The sequence below is a fragment of the Tupaia chinensis genome, unplaced genomic scaffold (genome assembly GCF_000334495.1).
Source record: "Tupaia chinensis unplaced genomic scaffold, TupChi_1.0 Scaffold000126_2, whole genome shotgun sequence".
Lineage (NCBI taxonomy): Eukaryota > Metazoa > Chordata > Mammalia > Scandentia > Tupaiidae > Tupaia > Tupaia belangeri.
Window position 1 is genome coordinate 2,988,125 of NW_006159594.1, and position 25,784 is coordinate 3,013,908.

General features: G+C 39.8%; 1 pseudogene; it reads right to left on the reverse strand.

Moving 5' to 3' along the window:
* The window catches only part of LOC114007119 (mast cell protease 3-like), a 98,324-nt pseudogene that overhangs the window by 68,541 nt on the left and 3,999 nt on the right, over window positions 1-25,784 (reverse strand).

Genomic DNA, 25,784 nt, shown 5'->3' on the forward strand with positions numbered 1-25,784 from the left:
TGCAGCTATAAGCATTGGTTTATAAGTATTATTTTGAGTCCTTGCTTTGGATTCCTTTGGGTATATAGTTAGGAGTGGAATTGTTGGATGCCAGTTGTATGCTGACCTTTTGGGAAACCATCAGGCTGTTTTCTGCAGCAGGTGCACATTGTACAGTGCATTCAGGCCAAGTTTTTATTTCTACACAAATGCCACATTTCTCCCAAAGACAGGAGAGCACTGATAGGCTCCTTAAGATGCACTCATGTTGTAGCATGTACCTGAACTTCATTCTTGAATTTCATTCCTTTTTTGTTCAAAAATTTTTTTTTCATAGAGCATGTGTGTTCACTGGAGAGAGAGAGGAGAGAGAGAGAGAGGGAGAGATAGTGAGATGTAAAATGAGAAACAACCCCATTCTCCTCTCAGGATTTTAGACATGCACACACACATGTCCAGCATAATTTTCAAGCCATTAAGTCTGAGATTTGAACTGTGATTGTCCATGTGGAGTCCAGCACCTTAAACACTGTGTCACCTGCTGGCCTGAACCTCATTATTTTAATGGTTAAACAATGCTCTGGTGTATGTTTACACCACCTTTTGTTTACCTTTCCTCTACTGGTGAATGGGTTGGGTTGATGGATGTTGGGTTGTTTCCACCTTTGGCTATTGTGAATAATGCAGCTATAAGCATTGGTTTATAAGTATTATTTTGAGTCCTTGCTTTGGATTCCTTTGGGTATATAGTTAGGAGTGGAATTGTTGGATGCCAGTTGTATGCTGACCTTTTGGGAAACCATCAGGCTGTTTTCTGCAGCAGGTGCACATTGTACAGTGCATTCAGGCCAAGTTTTTATTTCTACACAAATGCCACATTTCTCCCAAAGACAGGAGAGCACTGATAGGCTCCTTAGAAGGGGAAATTCTAAAAGCTAGCCACTAGTCCACTGGTGTTGGTTCACAGGTACATGCTCAGAGGTGCTGAGTGCTCTACTCTAACCTGGCTTCTCTCTGCTCCTCCAGTCTAGCCTACTGATTATGCTGTCCATACCTAGCCCTCAGACATTGATACTGTTTGAGTTCTAGTCCAAGAATCTCTAAAACCTTAATTCAAATCAATCAATAAACATAGATACCAGAAAAGGAGCCTTATTGCCAACTCTAGATACAGATTTCTGCTGGGTTCAGCTGGGCAAACCTTTCAAGAATGTTTTTACATGGAGTCTGGCCTGTTGGCTCTATCTACATTTGCCGAGCAATTCAGTAAGTCAATCCATTAGACATGAGATGATTAGTATGCTGTGAGCCCAGGCCCTCCAAGATAGGATGAGATATGCAAGAGATCTAATTAGGTAATGCCTGTGAGGGAGGGGAGGGGAGCCAAGGAGGCCAAGGAGCTGCTGGTTTGCGATGCAGGTCTGACCCACAGGGAAGGATGGAAGGAAGGCAAGGTTGGATGGAAGCATCCCAGGCTACTGTACAATCTCAGGAAGTTCAACAAGCATGGACATGTTCAGTTCTAAACTGATTGTCATCTCTCAGAAACGGGCCTGCCTCAGTATCCCCATCATGCTCAGTCTTTGGTTGGGAGCAGTCCCAGAGAGATGTGGGCTCAGCACAAACTCAGTGATGAATTTCAGACCAGGATCAGGGGCCTCAGAATTCTGAAAGCCATGATCCTATTGAAGTGATCAAGTATATTGGATGTGGTGACATCTAGAATAATTCTTATTGAAGCAGGCGCAACTCTTGGAGGAGCATCTCCAAGAGAAGTGGGGAAGGAAGCAGGAGCGACTCCATTTTGGAGGAGCACCTCCATTATAAACTGTTAGATTCTTATGACTCGAAACTCTTTTTCCTAAGAGCACATAGAGTGATTAATACTCCTATTGTCTTCAAACCCCACTCCTCTTAGTTGCCTGGTTGAGTCCCAGGCCTGTTGGCTTAAACTCACGCCAGGTGTGTGTGTGTGCATGCCCAAGATCCCAAGAGGAGAATAGAGGAGAAGAATTGCGGTGTGACCATCCCCACTGGGGAGTGATTTCTTGCTTTCTGTCTCTCTGTCTCTCTCTGTCTTTTCGGCCAGCGCATGCAACCTATAGCAAAAACCTCTCTTAAAAAAACAAACAAACAAACAAACAAAAAAAAACAACAATCTCTAGTCCCTATACCTTCTCCAGAGCCATGGAAACCACTGAGATGCCATTGTGTTTAGGCAGGGACCGAACATACCCTTAGGAATTATTAACCTGCTTGTTCTGCTTCTGTAATGCGCTTTTGCTTTTATAGTCCTAAGATCTACTCCCTACCCTTTCAAGCCTGCAGCACCTTGTCCTTTCATATCGGAAAAGATTGTGAATATAAGCTCCCTTTTCCTTTCACTCGGGGCTGTGGGGTTTTGAGAGACATGAGTGCCCCTGTATGCTACCGGCTTAATCAATAAACTCCAATAAATTTCACTATGTCTGGATGTCCTCTTATTTCTTGCTAATTAGACTACAACATTATGAGATTTGTGAAGAAAAAAAATTCTATTGGGAGGCTCTTTTACCATTTCCTGCGAGAGCCTCTTTCTCCTGGCAGCTTTCTAGAATATCTGCGTGGTAGTACATTTACTTATCATAGCTGGCTTGGCAATTTCCTATCTTCTAAAATGTCTGGCTCTGGGACAAATATGTCCCCCCTTCAAGACTAAGATGGGAGTTCTAATATACCAGCTCTAACACCGGGTCCAACAGTGCAGTAACCTTGAGAGCACTTTAATAACTATCAAATCACTCCATTCTGATGAGTGCCCCCATGCAAAAGTCTCAAGTGACAGGTAAGAACTAGAAGCTAGGGCTGCAGACTCCCAATCCAGTGTGTAGTTCAATATCTTGAATCATATTTTATTTTTCCCTTAAGTTCTCATTGTTTGGAATCATTTGGACCCTTGAAGACTTCAGGCTTGTGATTTCATCCTGACACTTGTGGACATCAAAGGGTGTCTTTCCCAGTGAAATGAGAGGACTTTGTACTACACCGTTTCACCTCTTCTCTGGTGTTTGCTTTGCTCTATTTCCTGCTTATTCAAATCCTCATCCATCTCTTTGTCTCTCATTGTCCTTTCTCATTCCTGACCATTGGCCTTGGCTGTGTCTTCCCTGTTATATTTAGCTCTCCTCTCTGGGCCCACGGTTGCACTGGGTATGTTAAAAGGAGCTGTCACCACACTGGGCACAGCCTGTGACCTTTCCATTCTTGCTCTGAAGGACCTCATTCAGGGAGACTGGGGCCTGTGGCTTGGCCACACAACAAGAAGAAAACTACTGATGTGTATGGACTAGGCTTTCGGGTTAAATGTCCTTACGACACCTTATAACTTGCAGAATGCATAAACTGCTAGAACTCTATTCACAGCAGAAATACATTCTTCCATGTGGCACTGAACTAAATTAGAGAAAATGCATTGACACAGACGGGGGAGCAGTTTGATTAATTAGGGGCCTAAATCAAACATCGCTGCTTACTCTCACTGCTCCCGCTGTTGCTGTGCATTAGCATTCAGCTGCTCAGACCTTTAAATAGTACCTGTTCCCCTGAAGGAAAACTTCAAGGTCCATTCATTTACTAAAGGCTACGATTTCCACCAGGGGATCCTGTGCTAGACTGTGGGGCCCAGACCCTGAGAGGCTGTGCTCACTTAGGCCAAGGGCATGCAAGAGGCTTCTTGCCCCTGCTTTCTCTGCACGCCCTGTTTCTAAGCTGTCTGTCTTTGATGGAAATGATGGGGCCTTTTCTCTGCTTTCACTTTACTCTTGTTAAAAAACAAAAATAAAACAAGACTGCTGAGAGTTTTGTGTTTTTTGTTTGTTTTATTTTTAATTTAATTTAATTAAATTAATTTTTTTTTTTTTTTGGCTAAACGAAGTAAAACTTAGGGCTGAGACATACAAAGACATGGACTGCTGTGCGGTACCAATGATTAGTCTAGTAAACACATGAAGAGACAGTAATTCAGTTACAACCGGAAAATGTGAGGGAAAAGTACACTGTGAGAAAATATAACAGGGGTACTAACATTCTGGCTGTGAGAAAGGACTGGGCGTGAGGAAGTAACATTTATATTGAGGCTTGATGGAGGGTAGGAGCAAGATGAGAATGAGGCAAGGGAGGAAGAGTGTGCTAGACAGAACACAGCACGGGCAAAGACCAGGGACAGGACAGACTGTGCTTTGAAGGACCTGACAGAGCTGGTTTCTTTGCTGAGGAGGCAGCGTGTAGCAGCAGAGGGAGGTGTGGTTGGAGAGGTGGGCAGGGGCAGCACTTTGTAGTCCATATTAAGACTTGATGTGGTTTAAGAGTAACTGGAGATTCGCTGAAGGGCAGATTTGGGCTTATAGGTACTCATGTGGCTGCTGTGAGGCGAGAACCTTAGAGGGGGGACTGTTGCAGGAAGTGGAGCATAAGAGAATTGGGCAGGTTTAGGGGTGTTTAGGAGGGAAAGCTGAACTGGTGATTGATGTGGGCTGAAAGGATGGAAAAAACAGTGACATCCAGATTTGTGTCAAAATCTCTCAGCTGAAGGTGATGCCATTTTGAGAGAAAACACTGAAGAAAAAACAGTTTGGTGATGGGGGAATGAATAGGATCCAGGTTATATTTTGGACACGTTGACCTTCAGAGGTGAGGGAAACATGCAGAGCAATGCATGAATCTGGACTTCACATAGGAGATTTGTGTTAAATATACTCAATGGTGAATCACTGAAAATGATAGATACTCAAAATGGTGAATTCCCTAGTGGTTGAAGCCCCAGAGAAGAGAACAGATGAGCTAAGAAAAGGTCTACCTTATAACCCAGGGTGCCGCAATATTTTGAAAGTTCCATAAAGAAGGAAGACCCAGCAAAGGAGAATGATAAGGAACAATCAGTGAGAACAAAACAAAACAAAACAAAACAAAACAAAACCACAACAGAATAATGAAGTTAAGGAAGAGAGTAGAAAAACAAAGTGGGGGATCAGATGGTGCGGCAGTGGTAAAACATTATATTCTGCAAGGCTGACCCATGTAGGAAGTTCTGAGTTCATGTCTAGAGACCTGCCTTGAGAATGCTGGGCAGTAAGTGCCCATGATCTGGGGCTGGCTGAAGCTGGAGGTGATTCGGCATCAAGATCCTGCTGGGGCTCTCTCTCTCCCTGTCAAGGGCTATCTCTCTCCCGATTTCTCTCTCACTTATGCAAGAAATAAATAAAACAAAACAAAGTGGAGGGTATAACTATTGTGGAGACAGCAGGTAAAATGAGAACTGAAAAGTGTCCACTGATTTAAGCATTTGGAGGTCAAGGGTGGCCTTGGTAGAAACATTCTGGTGCTATGGTAGGTGGAGACACATCAGTGTGAGTGGAGGAGTGAGTGAGTGGAAGGCGTGTGGAAGGCAAGTGAACTGAAGAGTGAGTAAAAGTGAGTGAGTGAAAGAGTGAGAAGGTGGAATGAATAAGTAGTCAGAGTATACCAACAAGAAATCACGTTTCATTCTGTTATGACGAGGAAGCACATTCTCAGAAAGATGAGTCTATCCCTGGAGGCACAGTAAGCCATAGTTTAGGGGGCACAGAAATAGGAGTGCCTGGTGCTTCCCCAGTCAACAGCAAGGGCTGATCATTCCAGGACAGAACCCCCTGCTTTTGACTCTGCCCCTGTGTTATGAAGGGAATGCTACTAGAGGAATGTTGAATGAGTAGTCTTCTAGCTCAGGTTTTTCTTCAGGTGGTGGTTTCTTTTCTGTGTAATAATGCAAGACATGTCTCCATCTCTGTTAGAGGCCTCCTCATCCACAAGAACATTGGGAGTCTCAGATCAGAGAAGTGAAGGATAACTCAGGTTATGTTGGTGTGTTGAATGGGCAGTGCCTTTTTTGTGGCACTTAGGAGAGAAAAAGCTGGATGAAGGGGCAGGATGCTTTAGGCCACTTCAGCCCCAGCAGTGGTGGCCCATGGCCTGTGGCTTTTTTTCCCCCCTCCATTTATTTATTTATTTTTCCGCAAACATTTACTTTACATATCAAAAAATTTTTGCTCATACTCCATAGTTCTTGACAGTTAATAACTTTCAAAATTTCAAAACACTGACTTTTAAAGATAATGTTCAAACTATTATAATTTCTTTATAATTTTGTTTGTGACTCTATAACAAGAGAGTATAGTTTTAAATATTTTTGAGAATATATGTACATGTCAACTACTCAGATTGTTGAAAAGCAAATACCCAGTATACTAGTCACACATAAGCCTTCTCAATTCAGCCCTGCCTACCAAGTATTCTGTGATATACCATCTGCTAGCAAAGATCATTCTCTTTTTCTTCTTTCAAAGTCTTTCTCAAGATAATCCTCTGGTGTGGTTGCTCTTTTGCAATCTCTACTGATTACAATGCTGGGCTGGAAAAGTCCAGGCTATTTTATGTTATAAATTCTTTCATACATCTTCTCTAATCCTCTTTGCCAGGCAGAACTATTTATGGTGCCAGGCTATCTTTCTAAGAGCTTCTGTTGACTCACTTGAGATCCACGTTAGTTCCATAGTTTTCTGATTAATCTTTAGTTGAGACATTACCTATTTAATAATGAGTATTTCCAATTTCTGATTCAATGCAACAAGCATTATTGAATTTATGCAAATAACCCTTCTGCTACAAAATAAGGATACTCCCAAATATTTCCAATTCAAGAAAGGGGCCAGGAAGAAAGAAAAGTTTATATTTCCATTTAAAGAAACAAACAAGAAAAATATTTTAACAAATTGCTAAACGTATCAACAACTCTAAAGAAAATAAAATGTTTAAACTGGGGAAAAAAGCACAGTAAAAAAAAAGAAGAAATCAGTAATGTTTTACTCAAAAGTCATAAAATTCTATTTTGTGGTTTCAATCTATGTTCAAACTCTCTTCTGTTGAATATGCAGTGTTACTGTGGTCCAATCTTTCTGTTTAAATCCTAGAAGTTAACATTCAATGTTATTATTGATATTTCTTGTCCCTAGCATTAAATTGATCAGTTTCTTGGTTGCTTTTTGTTCTTTTATTTCTGAATGTATGTCTTTGGTTTTCCTGGTAAAGCACTCCTCTCAGAACTTCTTGAAGAGTGGGTTTGGAATTCTTTCGGGTCTTGTTTATCTGAGAATGTTTTTTATCCTTTCTTTCTATATGAAGGATAATCTTGCTGGGTATACTATTCTCAGTTGAAACTATTTTTCACTTAACACTTTGAATATATTTTCTCATTCTTTCCTTGCTCACATTGTATCTGATGAGAGGCCTGATGTTAGCCTGATGAGATAACCTTTTTATAAGTAACCTGACATTTCTTTCTTGTCAGTTTTAGTATCTTGTGTTTGAATGTGGATTTGGCCATTCTGGCTATAATGTGCCTTGGAGAAGATGTTTTTGGTTTGATTCTATTAGGGGTCCTTTGTATTTCTTGGGTCTGGATATTTGAATGCCTCTCTAGATTTGGAAAGTTTTCTTCCAAGATTTCATGGAATAGATTATCAATGTTCTTATTAGTTTCCTCACCTTCTGGGATACCAATTACCCAGATGTTTGGGAGCTTAATACTGTCTAGTATTTCTCGTATAGTATTCTCATTTTTTTAAGGTTATTTTAACCATTTTTTCCCCCTGGATCAGAGGTTTTGGCTTCAAAATCTGAGATTCAATGTTTATGCATGGACTAATCTGTTCTTAATACTTTCGAGGGAGGTTTTGATTTCCTGATTGGCAGCCTTCATCTCTAACAGTTCCATTTGATTCTTTTTTATGGTGTGTATTTTCCTCTTTCAGATCATGGAAGAACTTCAACACCTCCTGGAACTCATTGTCTCTTTTCTCCTGCATCTTCTGGAGTTCATTGTCTCTCAGCTTTTGCATCTCATTTAGTTTTGTCACTATGAATATTCTGAATTCTCTATCAGACATTTCCATGAGTTCTATTATACTATCTGTGGATGATGAAAGATTGTTCTTTTCCTTTAGGTGAGAGATATTTTCTTAATTTCTCATGTTTCTTGTGCCTCTGTGGTTGTTTCTGGTCATTCTGTGACAAAATCTGTACTCTGTTGTGCTTTGCAATGTGGTATCTACAGAAAAATTAGGAGTTCAGATTTATAAAAATAATTTATTCATTAAAGCAGGAGGTTCAATAAGCTGTGAGGATTTCAATGACTCTAAAAGTATTCAGATGCTTGGTTACTGTGTACCTAGGCCTATCTAGACATTCAGTGTGTGGAGAGTGACGCTTAGAGTGGGAAAGTAAAGTTAAAAAAATAAGCAAAAAGGAAAAAAACTAGAAAAATACTACCAAAAAAAGAGGGAAACAAAGTTTTTTACATGTAAAAAATAAAAACTGCATGGACACACCTCAGCTTTAAAATAGCTTCTGGAATTAGCAAGTGAAAGAAAAGGCCCAAGGTGAGGAGTGACTGAAAATTAAAAAAAAATATTAAAAATTTTAAGAGAGAGAGAGTGCAATACAGACAGAGAGACATCCTGCCAAAGACAGAAAAGATGGAAGTTGCCTTACCTTGTCTGAACATTTCAGGAGTCTAGGAGATGGAGTTTAGAGCACAGCTTCTTCCCTGAATATGCAGGGCACACCTCAGCTTTAAAATCTATGGCCTGTGACTTTGACAAAGTCCTTTTCCACAGCTGGGGTCATGAGTAAGCCAAGTGACAAATGTCGAATCATTTTGAGTGTTCAACCAGAAAGCCTAGGAACCCCGATGGACATCTCATCATGACACATACTCAAGGAATCTCAATGAATGCCAGGCAGAAGGACAGATTATAATGCAGCATTTACACAAAGCACTCCTTCACAATCAATCCAGTTCTAAAGTCCTTAAATTATAACCAGAACGAAAGGTGGTTATGTATGTAGTTCCTCCCTCTTGGTACCATCATTTCTTCAATAGAAAGATGGAAAAACTTCTATGTCCGAAGATGTCTTTCTCTGGAGGAGTCAGGGGACCCTGTAGGTGTTGGAGTACACAGAAAAAAGAAAGAAGAAAGAAAAAGAAAGAAAGAAAGAAAGAAAGAAGCTTTTGAACTGTATTTTGGTGTGTGTGTGTGTGTTTTTGAATGTGTGTGTGTGTGTGTGCGTGTGCACGCACATGCCTGCAAGTACAAATTCAGATGATAAAATTCCTGAAGAAGTCCAAGACAGTATTTCAAGAATGATGTCACAGCCCATTTCAAAGGAATAAGTTCAGCTGTTTATTTGGACTTCATGACTGTGCTTAGAAAAAGAAAATTACCTGGATTTACTAGCTATTTTACTATTGGGTAGCTATAACTTGGTCTGAACTTTTTAATATACGTTTTTAAAGCTTATTTATCTATCCCGTTTGAGAGAGAGAAACAGAGGGCAGCACTCCCAACAGGCAACATGGTCCCAACACCGTGATCCACACCAACCATTAGCTAGCTTTGGATCATGGGCAAATGTGTACCTGGAGTACACAGGAAGGTCTCTGGACTTGAACTGGGGACCTTTATGGGATTTCCCTTGGTGTGTTGTGTTTTGAGTCAGATCTCACATGGCTGGCCAAGTAGTTTGAATCTTGGCCCCAGAGGTTTGAAATCCATACTGGGCACATATGCACGTGTGCCCCAAATCTCAAAAGGACAGAGAAACGAGGGAGAAGGGATTGCACCATGACCATACCCTATCATGGGATGCTTTCTCCCTTTGTCTCTCTGTCTCTTTGGTGATGCACATGCCCTCTGACAAAACAAAACACACATCCAAAAACATTGTGTTTTACTGCTGCACCACCATCTGGCCCCTAACCTAGTCTAAGTTTTGCTTAAATTGGCACCCATAAATTGTTGTGACTTCCAGCCATTTTATATCCTTTCTAATGGTAAAGAGGAAGATTATTTATAATGTTCAGTAACCTCATGTTTGAGGTTATTTGAGCATTTCCTTGATGTGGAGAGAGATCACGAGTTGCAGTTTCTAGAATGAGCCTTCCTCTTCGCTCTGTTCCTATGGTAGCAATAATAGACACAGACTAGGGCTGAAATAGCACCTCCTGCTGTGAAATGCCACCACACTCAAATGAAAGCCACCTAAGTTTGAGGCCTTTTTTAAAAATTAAAATTAAATGTTTATCTTTTTTACTTTGCCAGAGGGAGTGAGAAAGCACCTCCACATGATGATCATGCTGTAATTTCTTCTCTTCCATCTCTCCTTCCTTTCAAGATTTTGAGCATGCATACATACACATATACGACATGTTTCTCACATCACCAGGTCTGGGATTCAAACAATGCAGTTGGCTGGTCACTTAGAATCCAGCCACATTAACCACCACACTATGGACTGGCCCCGAAGCTTTTAATTCTTTTTTTTTTTAATTTTATTTTTTATTACCGTAATCTTGCTTATATTACATTGAATCACATATATCTTTATAGTGTATTACATTTCTTTTTCCAGAAGAAATACCATGCGTAGCAGTCAAGACAAATACATTACTATCCACATCATCATCATTAAATAATTTTTCATAATTTTTTTCCAAATTATTATTATTATTTTTATTCTCATTATTTTTAAAACATTCAAACACTATATATCATTTTGCTTGTAAGAAGAATTTACCCGGGACCAGCAGTTAGCATAATGGCTATGTCACTGGACTCCCATGTAGTCGACTGAGGTTCAAGTCCCAGACTCAGCGCCTTAAACTCACACCAGGCATGTGTGCATGCATGCCCAAGATCCCAAGAGGAGAATGGAGGAAAAAGGATTGCGGTGTGGTCATCCCCCCTGGGGGGTGATTTCTCTCTTTCTGTCTTTCTGTCTCTCTCTGTCTTTCTAGCAAGCGCATGCACCCTATAGAAAAAACCTCTCGAAAAAAAAAAAAAAAAAGAATTTACCCAATATGAAATACTTCTCAGACCAGTCCAGTTGAGAATACTATAATGTTATCATCAACAGGTAATAAACCATTTGTGTCCCACTAATGTCATGCCTCACCATTTATTCTGTTGCTGTCCTTCTCTATACTCTTCCCTTCTCCTGTCCTGTTTCACACTGTCTTCAGCATCCCTATTTTCACTGCTTTTATGTCCTCTGATATTTCAATCTCTACCATAGAGTGCAGATAGTTGGTATATATTAGGTGGCTACACACAATATCTTTCTTTCATATTCTGGCTTGCTTCACTCAGCAATAGATTCTCCATATCTGACCACTTTTTTATTTATTTATTTATTTATTTATTTTTATTTCATTTTCTTTTATACATTCAATCACATTATTATTTGGCTTACAAAATGGATATTTCAACAGGTAAACATTTCTCCCTAGTACAGTTGATAAAACTACAAAATATCTTTTTAAAAAATTTTTTATTATCATCATAATCTTCTTTATATTACATTGGATTACATATAACTTTACAGGGTATTACATTGCTTTTTCAAAAGGGAATGCCATGCTCATTAAGTACCTTCACTGTGTTTATGTCCTCCGAATTTTTGCTCTCTATTATAGAGTGCGGATAGTCGGTATATATTGAGTGGATACATACAATATCTTTCTTTCATAGCCTGGCTTACTTCACTCAGCAATAGATCCTCCATATCTGACCATTTTCTATCAAATTCCAGGGTCTTGTTATTTTTTATGGCTGAGTAGTATTCCATAGAGTATATATACCACACTTTTCCAATCCATTCATCAGTTTGTGGACATTTAGGTTGGTTCCATGTCTTGGCAATTGTGAATAATGCTGCAATAAACATGGATGTGCAAGCACTTTTCTGACTGAGCGTTCTCCTGTCTTTTGGGTAAATACCCAGAAGTGGGATTGCTGGATCAAATGGTAGTTCTATTTGTAGATCTTTGAGGAACCTCCATATTGTTCTCCACAGTGGTTGAACTAGTTTACATTCCCACCAACAGTGTAGGAGGGTTCCCTTTTCACCACATCCCCGCCAACACTTATCACTTTTTATATTCTTAATCTTTGCCATTCTGACAGGGGTTAGGTGGTATCTCATTGTGGTTTTTATCTGCATTTCCCTTATGATGAGGGATGTCGAGCATTTCCTCATATGCTTTTTGGCTGTTCGTATGTCTTCCTTAGAGAGACTTTTGTTCAGCTCACTTTCCCATCTTTTAATCGGGTTAATCATTTTTTTTCGCATAAGGCACTTGAGTTCCCTATGTATTCTCGTTATCAGTCCCTTGTCTGAGGCATATTTAACAAAAATATTTTCCCATTCTGAGGGTTGTCGGTTCACACTTGTTACTGTGTCCTTTGCTGTGCAGAAACTTCTTAGTCTAATATAGTCCCACTTGTCTATTTTAGGGATTATTGCCTGTGCTTTGGGAGTCTTATTTAAGAAGTCTTTGCCTACTCCAATGTCTCCCAGAGTTTCCCCAGCATTTTCCACAAGTAGTTTTATTGTCTGAGGTCTTAGGTTCAGATCTTTGATCCATTTTGAGTTGACTGTTGTTAATGGTGAAAGATGGGGGTTCAGTTTCATCTTTCTGCAGGTGGATACCCAGTTTTTCCAGCACCATTTACTAAAGAGGTTTTCCTTTTCCCAATGGATTGACTGATATCCTTTGTCAAAGATCAGTTGGCTATAAGCTTTGGGAGTTATTTCTGGGGTCTCTATTCTCTTCCATTGGTCCACATGTCTGTTTTTATGCCAATACCATGCTGTTTTGATGACCACAGCTTTATAGTATATCTTGGGATCAGGGAGTGATATGCCTCCTACTCCATTCTTCTTACGCAGGATTGCTTTTGCAATACGAGGTCTTTTATGGTTCCAGACAAATTCTATAATTGTCTTTTCTAGATCTCTGAAGAATATCTCTGGTATTTTGATTGGAATTGCATTAAACATGTAGATTAATTTGGGTAGAATTGCCATTTTGATTATGTTAATTCTACCAATCCAGGAGCATGGGATGTCCTTCCACTTTTTTATGTCACTTTCAATGTCTTTTTTAAGATTCTCGTAGTTTTCTTTATAAAGGTCTTTGACTTTCTTAGTTAGGTTTATCCCTAGGTATCTTATACACCTTGTGGCTATGGTGAAAGGGATTCCTTTCTTCAGCTCTGCTTCGTTCAACTTGTTGTTCATAAATAGAAATGCTATAGATTTTTGGATATTGATTTTGTATCCTGCCACCTTACTGTATTCACTTATTACTTCAAGCAGTTTTTTCATGGATACCTTTGGGTCTTCTAAGTATACCATCATGTCATCTGCAAATAAAGATATTTTCAACTCTTCTGTGCCTATTCGAATGCCTTTAATATTGTTCTCTTCTCTGATTGCAATAGCTAAGACTTCCAGTACTATATTAAAGAGCAGTGGAGAAAGTGGGCAGCCTTGCCTGGTACCTGTTTTCAGAGGAAAAGCTTTCAGCTTTTCCCCATTCAGTACACTGTTAGCTGTAGGTTTTTCATAGATTGCTTTTATTGTGTTCAGAAATGACCCTTCTATACCAATCTTACTGAGAGTCTTAATCATAAAAGGATGTTGTATTTTATCAAATGCTTTCTCCGCATCAATTGAGATGATCATATGGTTTTTATCTTTCTTTCTGTGAATGTGGTGTATTACATTTAAAAACTACAAAATATCTTCAACAGATAAATTAATGCTTTGCCTCCCTATTTTTCTTCTAAATGTCTTTCCTCAGACCCTCCTGTTTCAAACACACTCTGGTATTTACATCTTTATACTGTGTTTCTATATCCTTCAGTCAATTAGTTTCAGTCATAGAGTGCGGACACTTGGTATATGTTAAGTGGGGACCACACATTCTATCAAATGCCAGGGTCTTATTTATTTATTTATTTATTTTTATGGCTAAGTAGTATTCCATAGAGTATATGTGTCACACTTTTTCAATCCATTCATCTGTTTGTGGACATTTGGGTTGGTTCCATGTCTTAGCAATTGGAAATAAGGCTGCAATGAACATTGCCGAGGCTTTTAATTCTTTTAGGCTTTTAATTAAATTACTCTTAGGTCATTGGAAAGTCGTGATGTATTTTGTGTATTTTTCTATGCAAAAATCTGTCGTTATTTTCCTGACAACCCAATATTTGACAAACAAGAAAAGAAGGCAAGCCATTTGACTTAAGAGAAAGTACAAATGGGTTTCAAGGTCTTTGTCACAAAGCTATTGTCCCTTGAAGGGTATTATCATCATGTCTAGAGACCAACTGATACGTGAGACAAGTGGAGTTTGCCTCAAACCTCAGTGTATAATGTTGTTTGGTAGAACTTGATTTAGGCCTGAAGATGAGTGAACACAATGTGCAGCCCATAGCACCTGCCTAACTCCTTGAAAATCCTTTACTGAAAGAATTTCCTTACTTGTGAAAATTTCACCCAGAAATTTAATTTGCTCAATTCCTTGATAAATCTCTCTGCAATTTCTCAGTGGACCGTGTGAACAATATTTACTTGATTTGAATAAATGACTAGCAATATGCAGAAGGAAGCTTCTTTTTACAGTGTATCAATTGATTAATGACTTGGGCCAAATTCACTTTATGGCTCTTGGCTGCATTATTAGTCATTTTATAATAATGGGATTTTGTCACTTTCAGATGCAACTTTCTTTATGGAAATCCAGTTATGGTCACATGTGCTTGGAACAGTTATCTGCGAGAGTATGGGAATAGGTACATACCCTGCGACTATTCAGTGACTTTGACTATTCAGTAAATTCTTGTTTTTGGAGAGGTTTTTTGCTATAGGGCACGTGCACTAGCCAGAGAGACAGCAAGAAATCACTCCCCACCCCTCACCCCCAAGGGATGGCCATGCCTCAATCCCTTCTCCTCCATTCTTCAGGGATCTTGGGCACACATACACATGCGCCCAGCGTGAGTTTAAGCCACCGGGTCCAGGACTCAAACTATGGTCTACTACATGGGAGTCCAGCGACATAGCCATTTGGCCAACTGCTGGTCCCAATACTGTGTTTTATAACTATGCCACATATTAGGATCAGTTCACAGTGCAGGTTGAGGCAGTTTTAAGGCAGAGCAGAGCAGAGCAGTGATTACCATCATTCTGTGGTGAAACATCTAGCCATGAGCAGTATCAGTTTGGGTCTCCTATAGCAAAACTGTTGGGATGATTAGAGGGTGGGACTATGCAGAGACTCAAGCTTAGAACCACCATGGCCACTTGGAAGGTCAAAAAGCCTGATGGTCTTCTGAAATGTTCTTACTCTTCGTTTTGACTGCATTTTTCCAAACAAGATGCCAGTACATACTCAGAGCCAATGCAGGCATAGCAAAAGAAGCAGGTTTCCATATATCATGTACAAAATACAATTTTTATTTTCTTTTACTTCTACAGGAGAAAGTAATAGTTCTCATTCTGATAAATAACTAAGCTCTGTAGAAATAATAATTAATATGGTTTATTCCAAGCAAAATAGGTGGGACCAAAGCCCAGAAACATGAAAGTGTTTCAGGGTGCTCAGATTCAGTGGTTCTTTTATTCAATTCTGAGAGCAGAAGATACAGACAAAATTGCAAATCAGTGTAAGAAGTTTTCATTGGCCTGACTCAAAAAGGTGGGACATCTGGAAGTGGGGGCTTGTAGGTTATAGGTGGATTAAGAAATATTTTAGGTTAGTATTGGTTAAATGTGCAAGTGTGCCTCAAAGAGACTTGGAAACAGCAGAAAAGAATGTCTGAGTTTAGCTTAGAGGTACAGAAGAAGGCCTTACAATTTATCGGGTGATACTATGTTAGAGTCAGGATATAGGAGTTGCTCACAGTCACTAGACCACAGCTGTCTGATATGGCACAATTAGTGTTTGTAAATGTGACTATCCTAGGCCCCATGGAAAGTATCTTAGAATAGGAAGATTGGTCAGAAATCTTTCCTTACTCAGAAGTTTCTTTCTCCATTGATATCCACACATAACATGACTTTCCTGAAAGTGTGTGGCTGCTGGTGCAATATTTGATGGTGTTGTATGAGATTATCCTTTTCCATAGGCCAGAATATGTCGTTTGGGGGCCCTGTTACTGATCTAGTTCCTTTATATAGTTCCTTCCTAAGGTTTAATTATTTAAAAAATGAAAACAAAGAAACAGAAAACCTGTTAAAATGAGTCTCATCTCCAAGGTCACCTTAAAATTCAGTGAACTATCACATTACTGAAGAAAACCAGAATACATTTTGTAGATAATTTATTTGTCATGAATCTTGGCCAGTCATCCAGTAGTAGTCTTCATTTTTGTTAACTTTTCACTTATTTGTGTCTGCCAATGGACCTTCAGAATCCTTGAGTAAGGATTTATATTTGACGCTTAAAAACATCTCCTTTAACAAACAAACAAACAAACAAACAAACAAAAACACATCCCCTTTAGTTTCCAAATTGTTTAAGGGAGATGCTGAGTAAACTGTTAGTGAGGTTAAATAGTGGTCTGCTGCTGCTTTCAATTTATTTTGTTTAGATTTATAAATTGTTGGAGCTGACCTAAAGACTATTTGATCTCATCTTCCAGCATCGTGTAAGTAGGAAAGCCGCTGTAGTTGCGAGTGGCCCAGGATACACAGCTCATTAGCGGAAACACTAGGACATGACTTTTCAGTTCAGTGCTCTTTCCACCACAAAGTGCTGCCTCCAGTAATCTAATGGGGTCAGGAGGAAATGGGACATAAAGTAGGTATGTTCTGTAAGGGAGAAAGCACCAGGGAATGTTGGGAGAGTGAGAGAGAATCTGGGACTGGGACAGAGGAGGCTACCAGGGAAAATATGACACAAGGGAGGAGAGGCATGGGACTGGATCTGCAGGGCTAGAGGGCTGAACTTCATCTGACTTAGCTCTCGTCAAGGTCTGAACTGGCTCTGGAGCCCTGGCAGTTTGTATGTTCTCTAGACGGCTTTAACAATGTCATGTGTGTAATTCTCTTCTATGCCTACAGCAAGAAATGATGTCCTAATTTCTCTCTCTTAAATCCAGTCTGACCAATGATTTTTTCTTTTCTTTTCTTTTCTTTTCTTTTCTTTTCTTTTTTTCTTTTCTTTTCTTTTTTCTATTTTTTTTAGAGGTTTTTACTATAGGGAGTATGTGCTCGCCAGAAAGAGAGAAACAGAGAGACAGAAAGAGAGAAATCACCCCCCAAGGGGAATGATCACATCACAATCCCTTCTCCTCCATTCTCCCTTTGGGATCTTGGGCATACACGCACATACACCCAGCATGAATTTAAGCCACTGGGTCCAGGACTTGAACTGTGGTTGACTACATGGGAGTCCAGCGACATAGTCATTATGCCAACTGCTGGCTTCTGACCACTGATTTTCTAATAAATAGTAGAATGTGGCTGAAGAATTGTGTGAGACTTCCAAGGCTAAGTGCAAGAAAGCTGTATAGCTTTTGTCTGGTTCTTTTGCAACACTTGTTGGTGTGTAACTGGGTGACGGGCAGCCACCATGTATCAAGTCTGATTATCCTAAGACTGTACCACAAAGGCACTCCATAGATGGTTCCAGCTGACCCAGATTTACAACTATCTCTGCTAAGGGGTCCAGTATGTGAGTGACCCCATCATGGACCCTCTAACCAGCCCTTCTGCCAGCTGAATACCATTGAATGACCCCAGTAGATGCTATGGGGGTGGGGCAAGGGACTACAGAATTGCTTAGTCAAGTCTGACTGAATTCCTGGTCTACAGAATCTGTAAGATATAGGAAAAATCCACCTAGAAATAGCCAATGGCCTGGTGGTTACATGAGCTGGATTCCACATGGCTGACTGTACAATTCAAGTCTTGGACTGGACAGCTTGAAAAACATACCAGGTGCCTGTATATGTGTAAGTCCAAAATCCTGAAAGGAGAGAGAGATGGAGGAGAAGGGACTGCAGTGTGACCACGCCCCATAGGGAGTGCTTTCTCACTTTGCCCCTCTCTCTCCTCTCTCTGGTGAACATGCATGCCCTCTGGAAAATTTTCTTTTTTTAAATCTGAAGAAGTGGTTTTAGGCCACTGAGTTTGGAGGCAGTTTGTTACACAACAGTTAGTAGACACCAACTGCCTCTACATTTATAAACATAGCCCTCCAGTCTTGGTCACTGACAGAATCTCTCTTGCTTTCCTCTGCCACTTAGGTGAAAAGTTACTTGCCCAAGTTCTAACAAGCTTGTGCTCTGGAGGCCCCATGGGTGTGAGTCAGCCCACACAAGGCTAGAGCTTCCACTTGTAGGTGGAAATTGAATAGTGTTATGAGTCATGGCATAGGTCAGTGAAAATCCCATTTTCAGTTTAGTGTACAAACAGGAATTGGTTCTAATTGAAAGGAGGACTTTAAAATACCCACACAGCACCGTGGTGTAAAGGACAAAGCTGATTGTGGGAGAGAGATGGTGCCAAAGAACATAGACCTATAGAATGCCCAGCACACAGACAGAGAAGATAATGGCCATTTTCATTAACACATTAACCAGGCAGCATTTTTCATGAAATGTACTGAAGCCAAGTCTTTCTGCCTCAAATCCCTTTTAAGTATAGAAAAGTCATGACTTTGATTTAAAAACGAAAACTAATTAATTGATTTCTTTTGAGAGAGAGGGAGGCAACTCCAACAGGATCTTCATATTACATTCCACCTCGAGTCTCAGTCAGCCCAGGTCATGGAAGTGCACTTGCATTCACAAAGGACGATACTGGGACTTAAAGCCACAACCTTTCCACCTAGGTCCAATTGCATACTATGATCCACTGCTTAGCCCCAATGACTCTCATTTTGTACTGGAGTTCTCAAAGTTTTGGCTGGGTATGTGAATGATGTGGGTGTAATGGGTACATACAGTACATTTCCAAAGGTAGCTCAACGACATCGCCCATCCCACATGCCACTTCCTTAGCAAGTCTGTTTTTCAGTCCTTTGACTCTGCATTGACCTTATAATTCCTTTGACCAATAAAATGTATTTTCGGACTTACAATCTCAGGCATTAAGAACACCTGGCAATTTTCACTTTTGCTCTTTGAAGAAATCCAGTTTCATGTAATAAGTCCAATATCCTGAGACAGTCAAGTCATGAGAAGCCCAGCCTGGCCATAAGAAGAGGACACACAGAGAAGAACTCAAGCCCCCAGATGACAGCGCCAGCCGAGTCCAGCTGCCAGCCAACACAAACTTGCCAACTATTGAGTTGTTGGAAAAATCATGATGCATTTTTGCATAAAAAAACATAGGAAAAATACATCATGACTTTTCTGAAGACCCAGTACATGAGCAAGGCCATGTAGGTAGTGGATCCTCCAACTCCAGTCAGGTGCTCCAGCTAACAGCACCTGTAAAGAGTGAGCTGTGCCTGCTGAGGCCTGTTCAAATTGCAGGATTATAAACAGATAAATGGTACTGCTGTTTTAGGCCACAAAGTTTTGTGGTATTTTGTTATGTAGTGGCAGATTACCAAAACAGTAGGAAAACACGTAGGTTTGGCCTATGGCTTGTGGATGTGGGTCAATTGGGGTCTGACAGCAGTTCTGTGGTAAAAGACTTATGAATCTGGGACAGACCACAAGATTGGATTTGAAAGGAGTGACTGAGACCCTATATAAAGAGCCTGTGTTGAAAATTAAGATGAAAGAGAATTGAGGACAAAGCCAAGGAGAAGATATCAGGGCTATGGTAAACAAGGCTAGTTTTTGTGTGTGTGTGTGTGTGTGTGTGCCAGACCAGGAAGGTTTTTTTTGTTGTTGTTGTTTTGCTTTGTTTTATTTTTAATTGCCAGAGGGTGCATGTGTTCACAACAGAGAGAAAGAGAGAGAGAGGGAGAGAGAAAAAACACTTCCTCCCAACAAGGGAACACAGTCATGCTGCAATTCCTTCTCCTCCATTTCATTATCCCACTGGGATTTTGGGCACTCATGCAAATTCAAGCCTTAGAGACAGAATTTGAACCATGTGGTCAGTCATGTGGGCTCCAGCTCCCTTAACCACTAGGCTATAGGATTGCCCTCAGGAAATATTTTTAAGGGATTTTTCTATGCCTCTTTCATAGTAATTTCCTAATGACTCTAACTAGAGCAAGTAAACACATACACGTGTGCATGTACACACGCACACACATATGCCTGGGCACATTTCTGAAATATCTGTGGTTTTCATAGGTCCTTGAAATAAGTAGACATCTCTCGCCCCAGTGATGAGGGGGAGGGCAGCATAAGCTATGGGGAAAAATAAAGGCTAACCACTGAAAAGCCATATCCATCTAGGTAGGGTTCCCATTTAGTCCTAATGTGGAGAGGCAGAATGGATGACTAGAACACACTGTAATGAGTGCTTGTTTATTTTGGTTGTGTATTTGGTCAATTTCATGTACAGGCAAGAGCCTGTACATTGCCATGTAATCCTTTTGTTATCTTCACAAGGATTTGAGTTCAAGAACTCCTCTAGGTATTGTCGTCCCCATAAACATTCAGTAGGGACCCTACTAATGTGAAAAGAATCCATAAAAAGCTACATAAGCATCACCTTTTCCAGAATTCTGTCTCAATTATGTTTATTTCCAACTGTATGTGCTATGTGGTAATTAGCAAAGATCATAGCAAAGATGCACTGTCAGCTTCAAGAAATTAGACTTATTTTCCTATCTATCTCTTGTTTCAATCATATTGAGAATGATCTAAGTTTCTAGTGTCTCAGTAAAAGCTATGCTGAGGATAATGTTTGTCCCATCCTTAAAAAAGCGGAACCTAAGCTAAATATTAGCATTTCCAAGGGTGCTTCCTATTTTTTTTTTTTTTAGAGGTTTTCGCTATAGGGCGCTTGCACTTGCCAGACAGACAGAGAGAGACATAGAGACAGAAAGCGAGAAATCACCCCCCAGAGGGGATGGCCATGCCACAATCCCTTCTCCTCCATTCTCCTCTCGGGATCTTGGGCACGCACGCACACGTGCCCGGCGTGAGTTTTAAGCCACCGGGTCCAGGACACGAACCACGGTCGACTATGTGGGAGTCCAGCGACATAGCCATTACGCTAACTGCTGGTTCCCAAGGGTGCTTCCTATTTTCACACTTCTCTTTATAATGAGTTGGCATTTCTCCAGGGAACACAGGAACCTCACATTCCCTAATAAGTAACCTCAGTCCTCCTGAGCCCACTCTGGTCTCTCTCATTTTTGTTGTGTTTCTAACCCAATCTTTCCCTCCAAACACTTCTCCACATTATGAAATACAATGATATAAATTTTTTGAGTGAATTTTATTGACATGATGAAATGCTCGCAATATCATGCTTTGTTTTTGTTTTTAGAGAGAGATTTTTGCTGTAGAGCATGTACATTCACTGGAGAGACAGAGAGACAGAAAGTGAGAAATCACCCTCTGGGGGAATGGCCATGTCACAATCCCTTCTTCATTTTCCTCTTGGAATTTTGGGCATGCATGCACGCATGCCCTGCATTGAATTTTAAGCTGCTGGGTCCAGGACTCGAACCACGCTTGACTACCTAGGAGTCCAGAGATATAACTATGTGCCATCTGCTGGTCCCAATCTAATGTGTTTTAAAAAGCATGCAAAACCATGCAATATCCATAGTATTAAAAAATATAATAAGGGAGGACATTTCATTATTTTAACTACCAACAGTAATATTCCACTTACAGGGGAAATTATCCTTGCTTTAGAAAATAACTTGATAAAAAACTTGAGTTAGAACTTGAACATAAGCAAGCATGATAGAGCCTGAGTTGTGGGAAGTGGGTTTACTTCCCTGCACGTGACTAGGAGCCAGGCCAGAGCCAGGAAGTATTGCCAGTCTGAGGCCAGCAGCGTTCATGGTGGCTGGTGGGAATTCTCTGGTGGTGATGGTCAAAGCACATTGTTAGGAATGCCTGCATGATTTTTTTAAAAAATTATTTATTTTACATTACTCAGTGTATATCATTGAAGCATACAAAATGAGTATTCCCATCCAGAACACAATGTATATTGGCTCAACCAAAGATATTACCATACATGTTATCTTCAACAAATAATTTTCCATTTGTTTCTTATATATTTTGCTTCTTTCCCTTCCTCCTCCTCCCCACCTTGATTCCCTCCCTCTCTTCCTCTACCGTAATTTCCTACCTTCCTCCCACATTGTCTCTGTATCTACAGTTGTTTTTTTCCAGGCTTTTTTTTTTTTTCACATTTTATTGATTCACAAAAGATCTTAATTCAACTAAATACTTTCAACAGTAAGCGCAGGTGAAATAAACATATCTATGAATACATGTCTGACTTTAGGCATAAAACTCAGGGAGCAGAATGAGCATATATACTATAAAGTAGCATTTAGCAAAGGCTATATAGCTTACTGTGGTTATTTAGTAGGTATATGTTTGTTTTTTTTTGTATTTTTTTTAATTTCAAGAAAAGTAGTTTTAGCTTTAATAAATCAAAATAAAAAAATGTTAAGAAAAAATTGCTTAAGACTTAAAGCCAGGAAAAAGTTTAGGATTCTGTTCAAATAGTAGACAGACACTAAAACTCAAAACACAGATAAGGACAAAGCAAACATCTAGTAACAAGTGCACTGTAATTTTCTTCTGAAATGTTTTTTTTTTCTCTCTCCGTTTCCCCTTTTACCAAAAAGAGGCATAAGCTAACTTATTTGCAAAAAAAAAAAAAAAAAAAAAAAAGTTTAGTCTCAATTTGGTCTGTTATTTGCATGGAGACCCATAAGAATACTAATTGATTTAGTTGGCTTTGCTGAAACCTTTTATAAGGAACTTCAGTTAGACTCTTTAAAAAGTCTCCCAAGGCTACTGAGCCAAGTCAGAAATTCACTCTCTGACTGTGCCTTTAAGTACCTGTACTTGCAGGCCTGTCAGGAAGTGGCGTTCTTTACTAACTTACCAGGCAGAACTGTTTATGGTACCAGGCATTCTTTCTAAGAGCTTCTGTTGGTTTTCTTGAGATTTACCTTAGTTGCTTAGCTTTCTGATCATATCTTCAGATATGAAATTCCAGTCAAAGCCCTGGCAATAACCAGTATTTCCAATTTCGGATGCAGGGTAACAGATATTATTGAACTTACACTAATAACCATTCTGCCATAAAATAAGAATACTCACAAATAGTATTCAATTCCAGAGAGTCAGTTCTCTGCACTCCCATGTAATCAAGCGTGGCTCGAGTCCTGGATCCAGCGGCTTAAAACTCAATGTAGGGCATGTATGCGTGCCCAAAATCCCAAGAGGAAAATGAAGAAGGGATTGTGGCATGGCCATTCCTATAATACATTTCCTGTACTACAGCCTTCATCTCTAACAGTTCCGTTTGATTCTTTTTTATGGTATATATTTCTTCTTTCAAGTCGTTGAAGGACTTCCTCATCTCCTGGAACTCCTTGTCTCCTCTTTTCTCTTGCAAAATCTGGAGTTTGTTATCTCTCTTCTCTTGTATTAGGGAGACAGATGGAGCTGCAGAGAGAGCACGGCTCATCTTCTCCCTCACATCTCTGAGCTCTCAATTGAAACCCTGCAGCTCAGCCCAGGTGTACCTATTCTTTAGAAACTAGGAGGCCTTTGCAATATCCAATTCCAATGACAAAAGTGCAGGTTGCTTGGTGAGTGCCAAGTAAGTGAAACTGCAGAGAGATTTCAGATCACCTCTCCCAATGCCTCTGAACACTCAGAATTAACTCCAAGAAATTAGGGAGAATTGTATAATCCATCAGATGACCACAAACCACTGCAGAGGCATAAGAAATACGAGAAACCAAGAAAATATCTCTCCCCCAAGGGAAAAGAACAATCCCTCATCATCCACAGACAGTACAATGAAACTCATGGAAATGTCTGAGAAAGAATTCAGAATATTCATAGTGACAAAGCTAATCGAGATGCATGATGTTTTATTTGAAGCTGCAATGTATGCTTTGATTTTCTGGTCTTTAGTTTACCACAGATACAGATACGAGTGGGCTTGTGTGTGTGTGTGTGTTGTGTGTGTGCACATGTGCTCACACATGTACTTGTGTGCATTGGAGGAATTGGTAGGCCTGGTAATAAGTAGAAATAGCATTTGTGGAGGCAGGACCTGGAACCAAGAACTGATAAGAAAGTAAACTCTTGATCGACCTGCAGAAAATTGGAGGTGGGCTTTGGATTTCTACGGGGACAGAAAGGGGGTTTGTGTCATTTTGTATAGATCTCAAAATTCATATAATTCCAGATTATATGAATTGGTTATAGGTAAGTCTATAATTCTATAATGACATAGCTGGAAAGAATCAAAAGTTAAGTTATCTTATGGTAGTGAGGGTAATCTTCTTGAGTTTTCTCTATTATCTATGTTTTCTACAATGAACATTTATTAGTTTTGTCAGTTTTAAAAGGTATTAAGTTATTTTATTTATTTATTTATTTTGGATTTTTTTTTTTTTTTTTCTACCTACTGTTTGGGCGAGATCTTTTTTCCTGGCTTTAAGTCTTAAGCGATTTTTACTTAACATTTTTGTTTTTGATTTTTGATTCATTTAAGCTAAAACAGCTTTTCTTAAAATTAAAAAAATAATAATAGAAAACTGAAGACAGTGCAGGAGAAGGGGACAATAAGGGCAGGGAATCAAGGGGGAAAAAGCAAAACATTTAATGGAAATGAAAATGGAAAACTGCTGATAATGAGTATCATAATATCTTTGACTAGACTGGTATGTTTTTTTTGTGGTTTTTTTTTTTTTTTTTTTTTTTGCTATAGGGCGCATGCACTCGCCAGACAGACAGAGAGACAGAGCGATAGAAAGCGAGAAATCACCCCCACAGGGGAGATGGCCACGCCGCAATCTGTTCTCCTCCATTCTCCTCTTGGGATCTTGGGCACGCATGCACATGCATCCGGCGTGAGTTTTAAGCCACTGGGTCTGGGATGCGAACCGCGGTTGACTACATGGGAGTCCAGCAACATAGCCATTACGCTAACTGCTGGTCCCTAAAAGTTATTTTTTAAAAATGTTGCCACCAAGTTAGGAAAGTTTAACAGATCAATTTCATACCTGGCATTAATGGCTAGCAATGAATAATGAGTGACTAACAATAATGAATGTGTGCAGGATCATGTGCATTTTAGCAAGAGACTCACGGAGACTGATTCTGCAAGGCAGAGGAATATGATTCTAACTAGAGGAAGACAAGCATGAGTCAGTCTAGTCAAGTAGCTCCATGTTCTACCGCCGTGAAGTCTAATCTTGTCCTTGAGCTAATGAGGTGGATAAGTTTTAGAACTAGAAGGAGAGTTGTATTCCATGCTTGTTGTTTGAAAAATGAAGAGCTTGGTACCAGGAGTTGGCGTAATGGCTATGTCTCTGGACTCCCATGTAGTCGACCACGGTTCGAGTTCCGGACCCAGTGGCTTAAACTCACTCCAGGCACATGTGCATGCGTGCCCCAAATCCCAAGGGGTGATTTATCACTTTCCCTCTCTGTCTCTAGCAAGCATATGCACCCTATGGTAAAAACGTAAAAAAAAAAAAAAAAAAAAAAGTAGAGAGTAGATGTTAAGTGCTCTCACACAAAAGTCACTATGTGAAGTAATTTATTAATTAGCTAGATCTAACCATTCTACAATGTACAGATGCTTTAAAGCACCATGTTATACATAATATAAACATCTGTTGGGGCTGGCAGGTGGCATGGTGGTTAAGGTGTTGGACTCCCACACAGCTTGCTCTCTCACTTCCTCTCTCTCTCTCCTTCTCTAGTCAAATTAATATATATATATATATAATATGTATATAAATAATT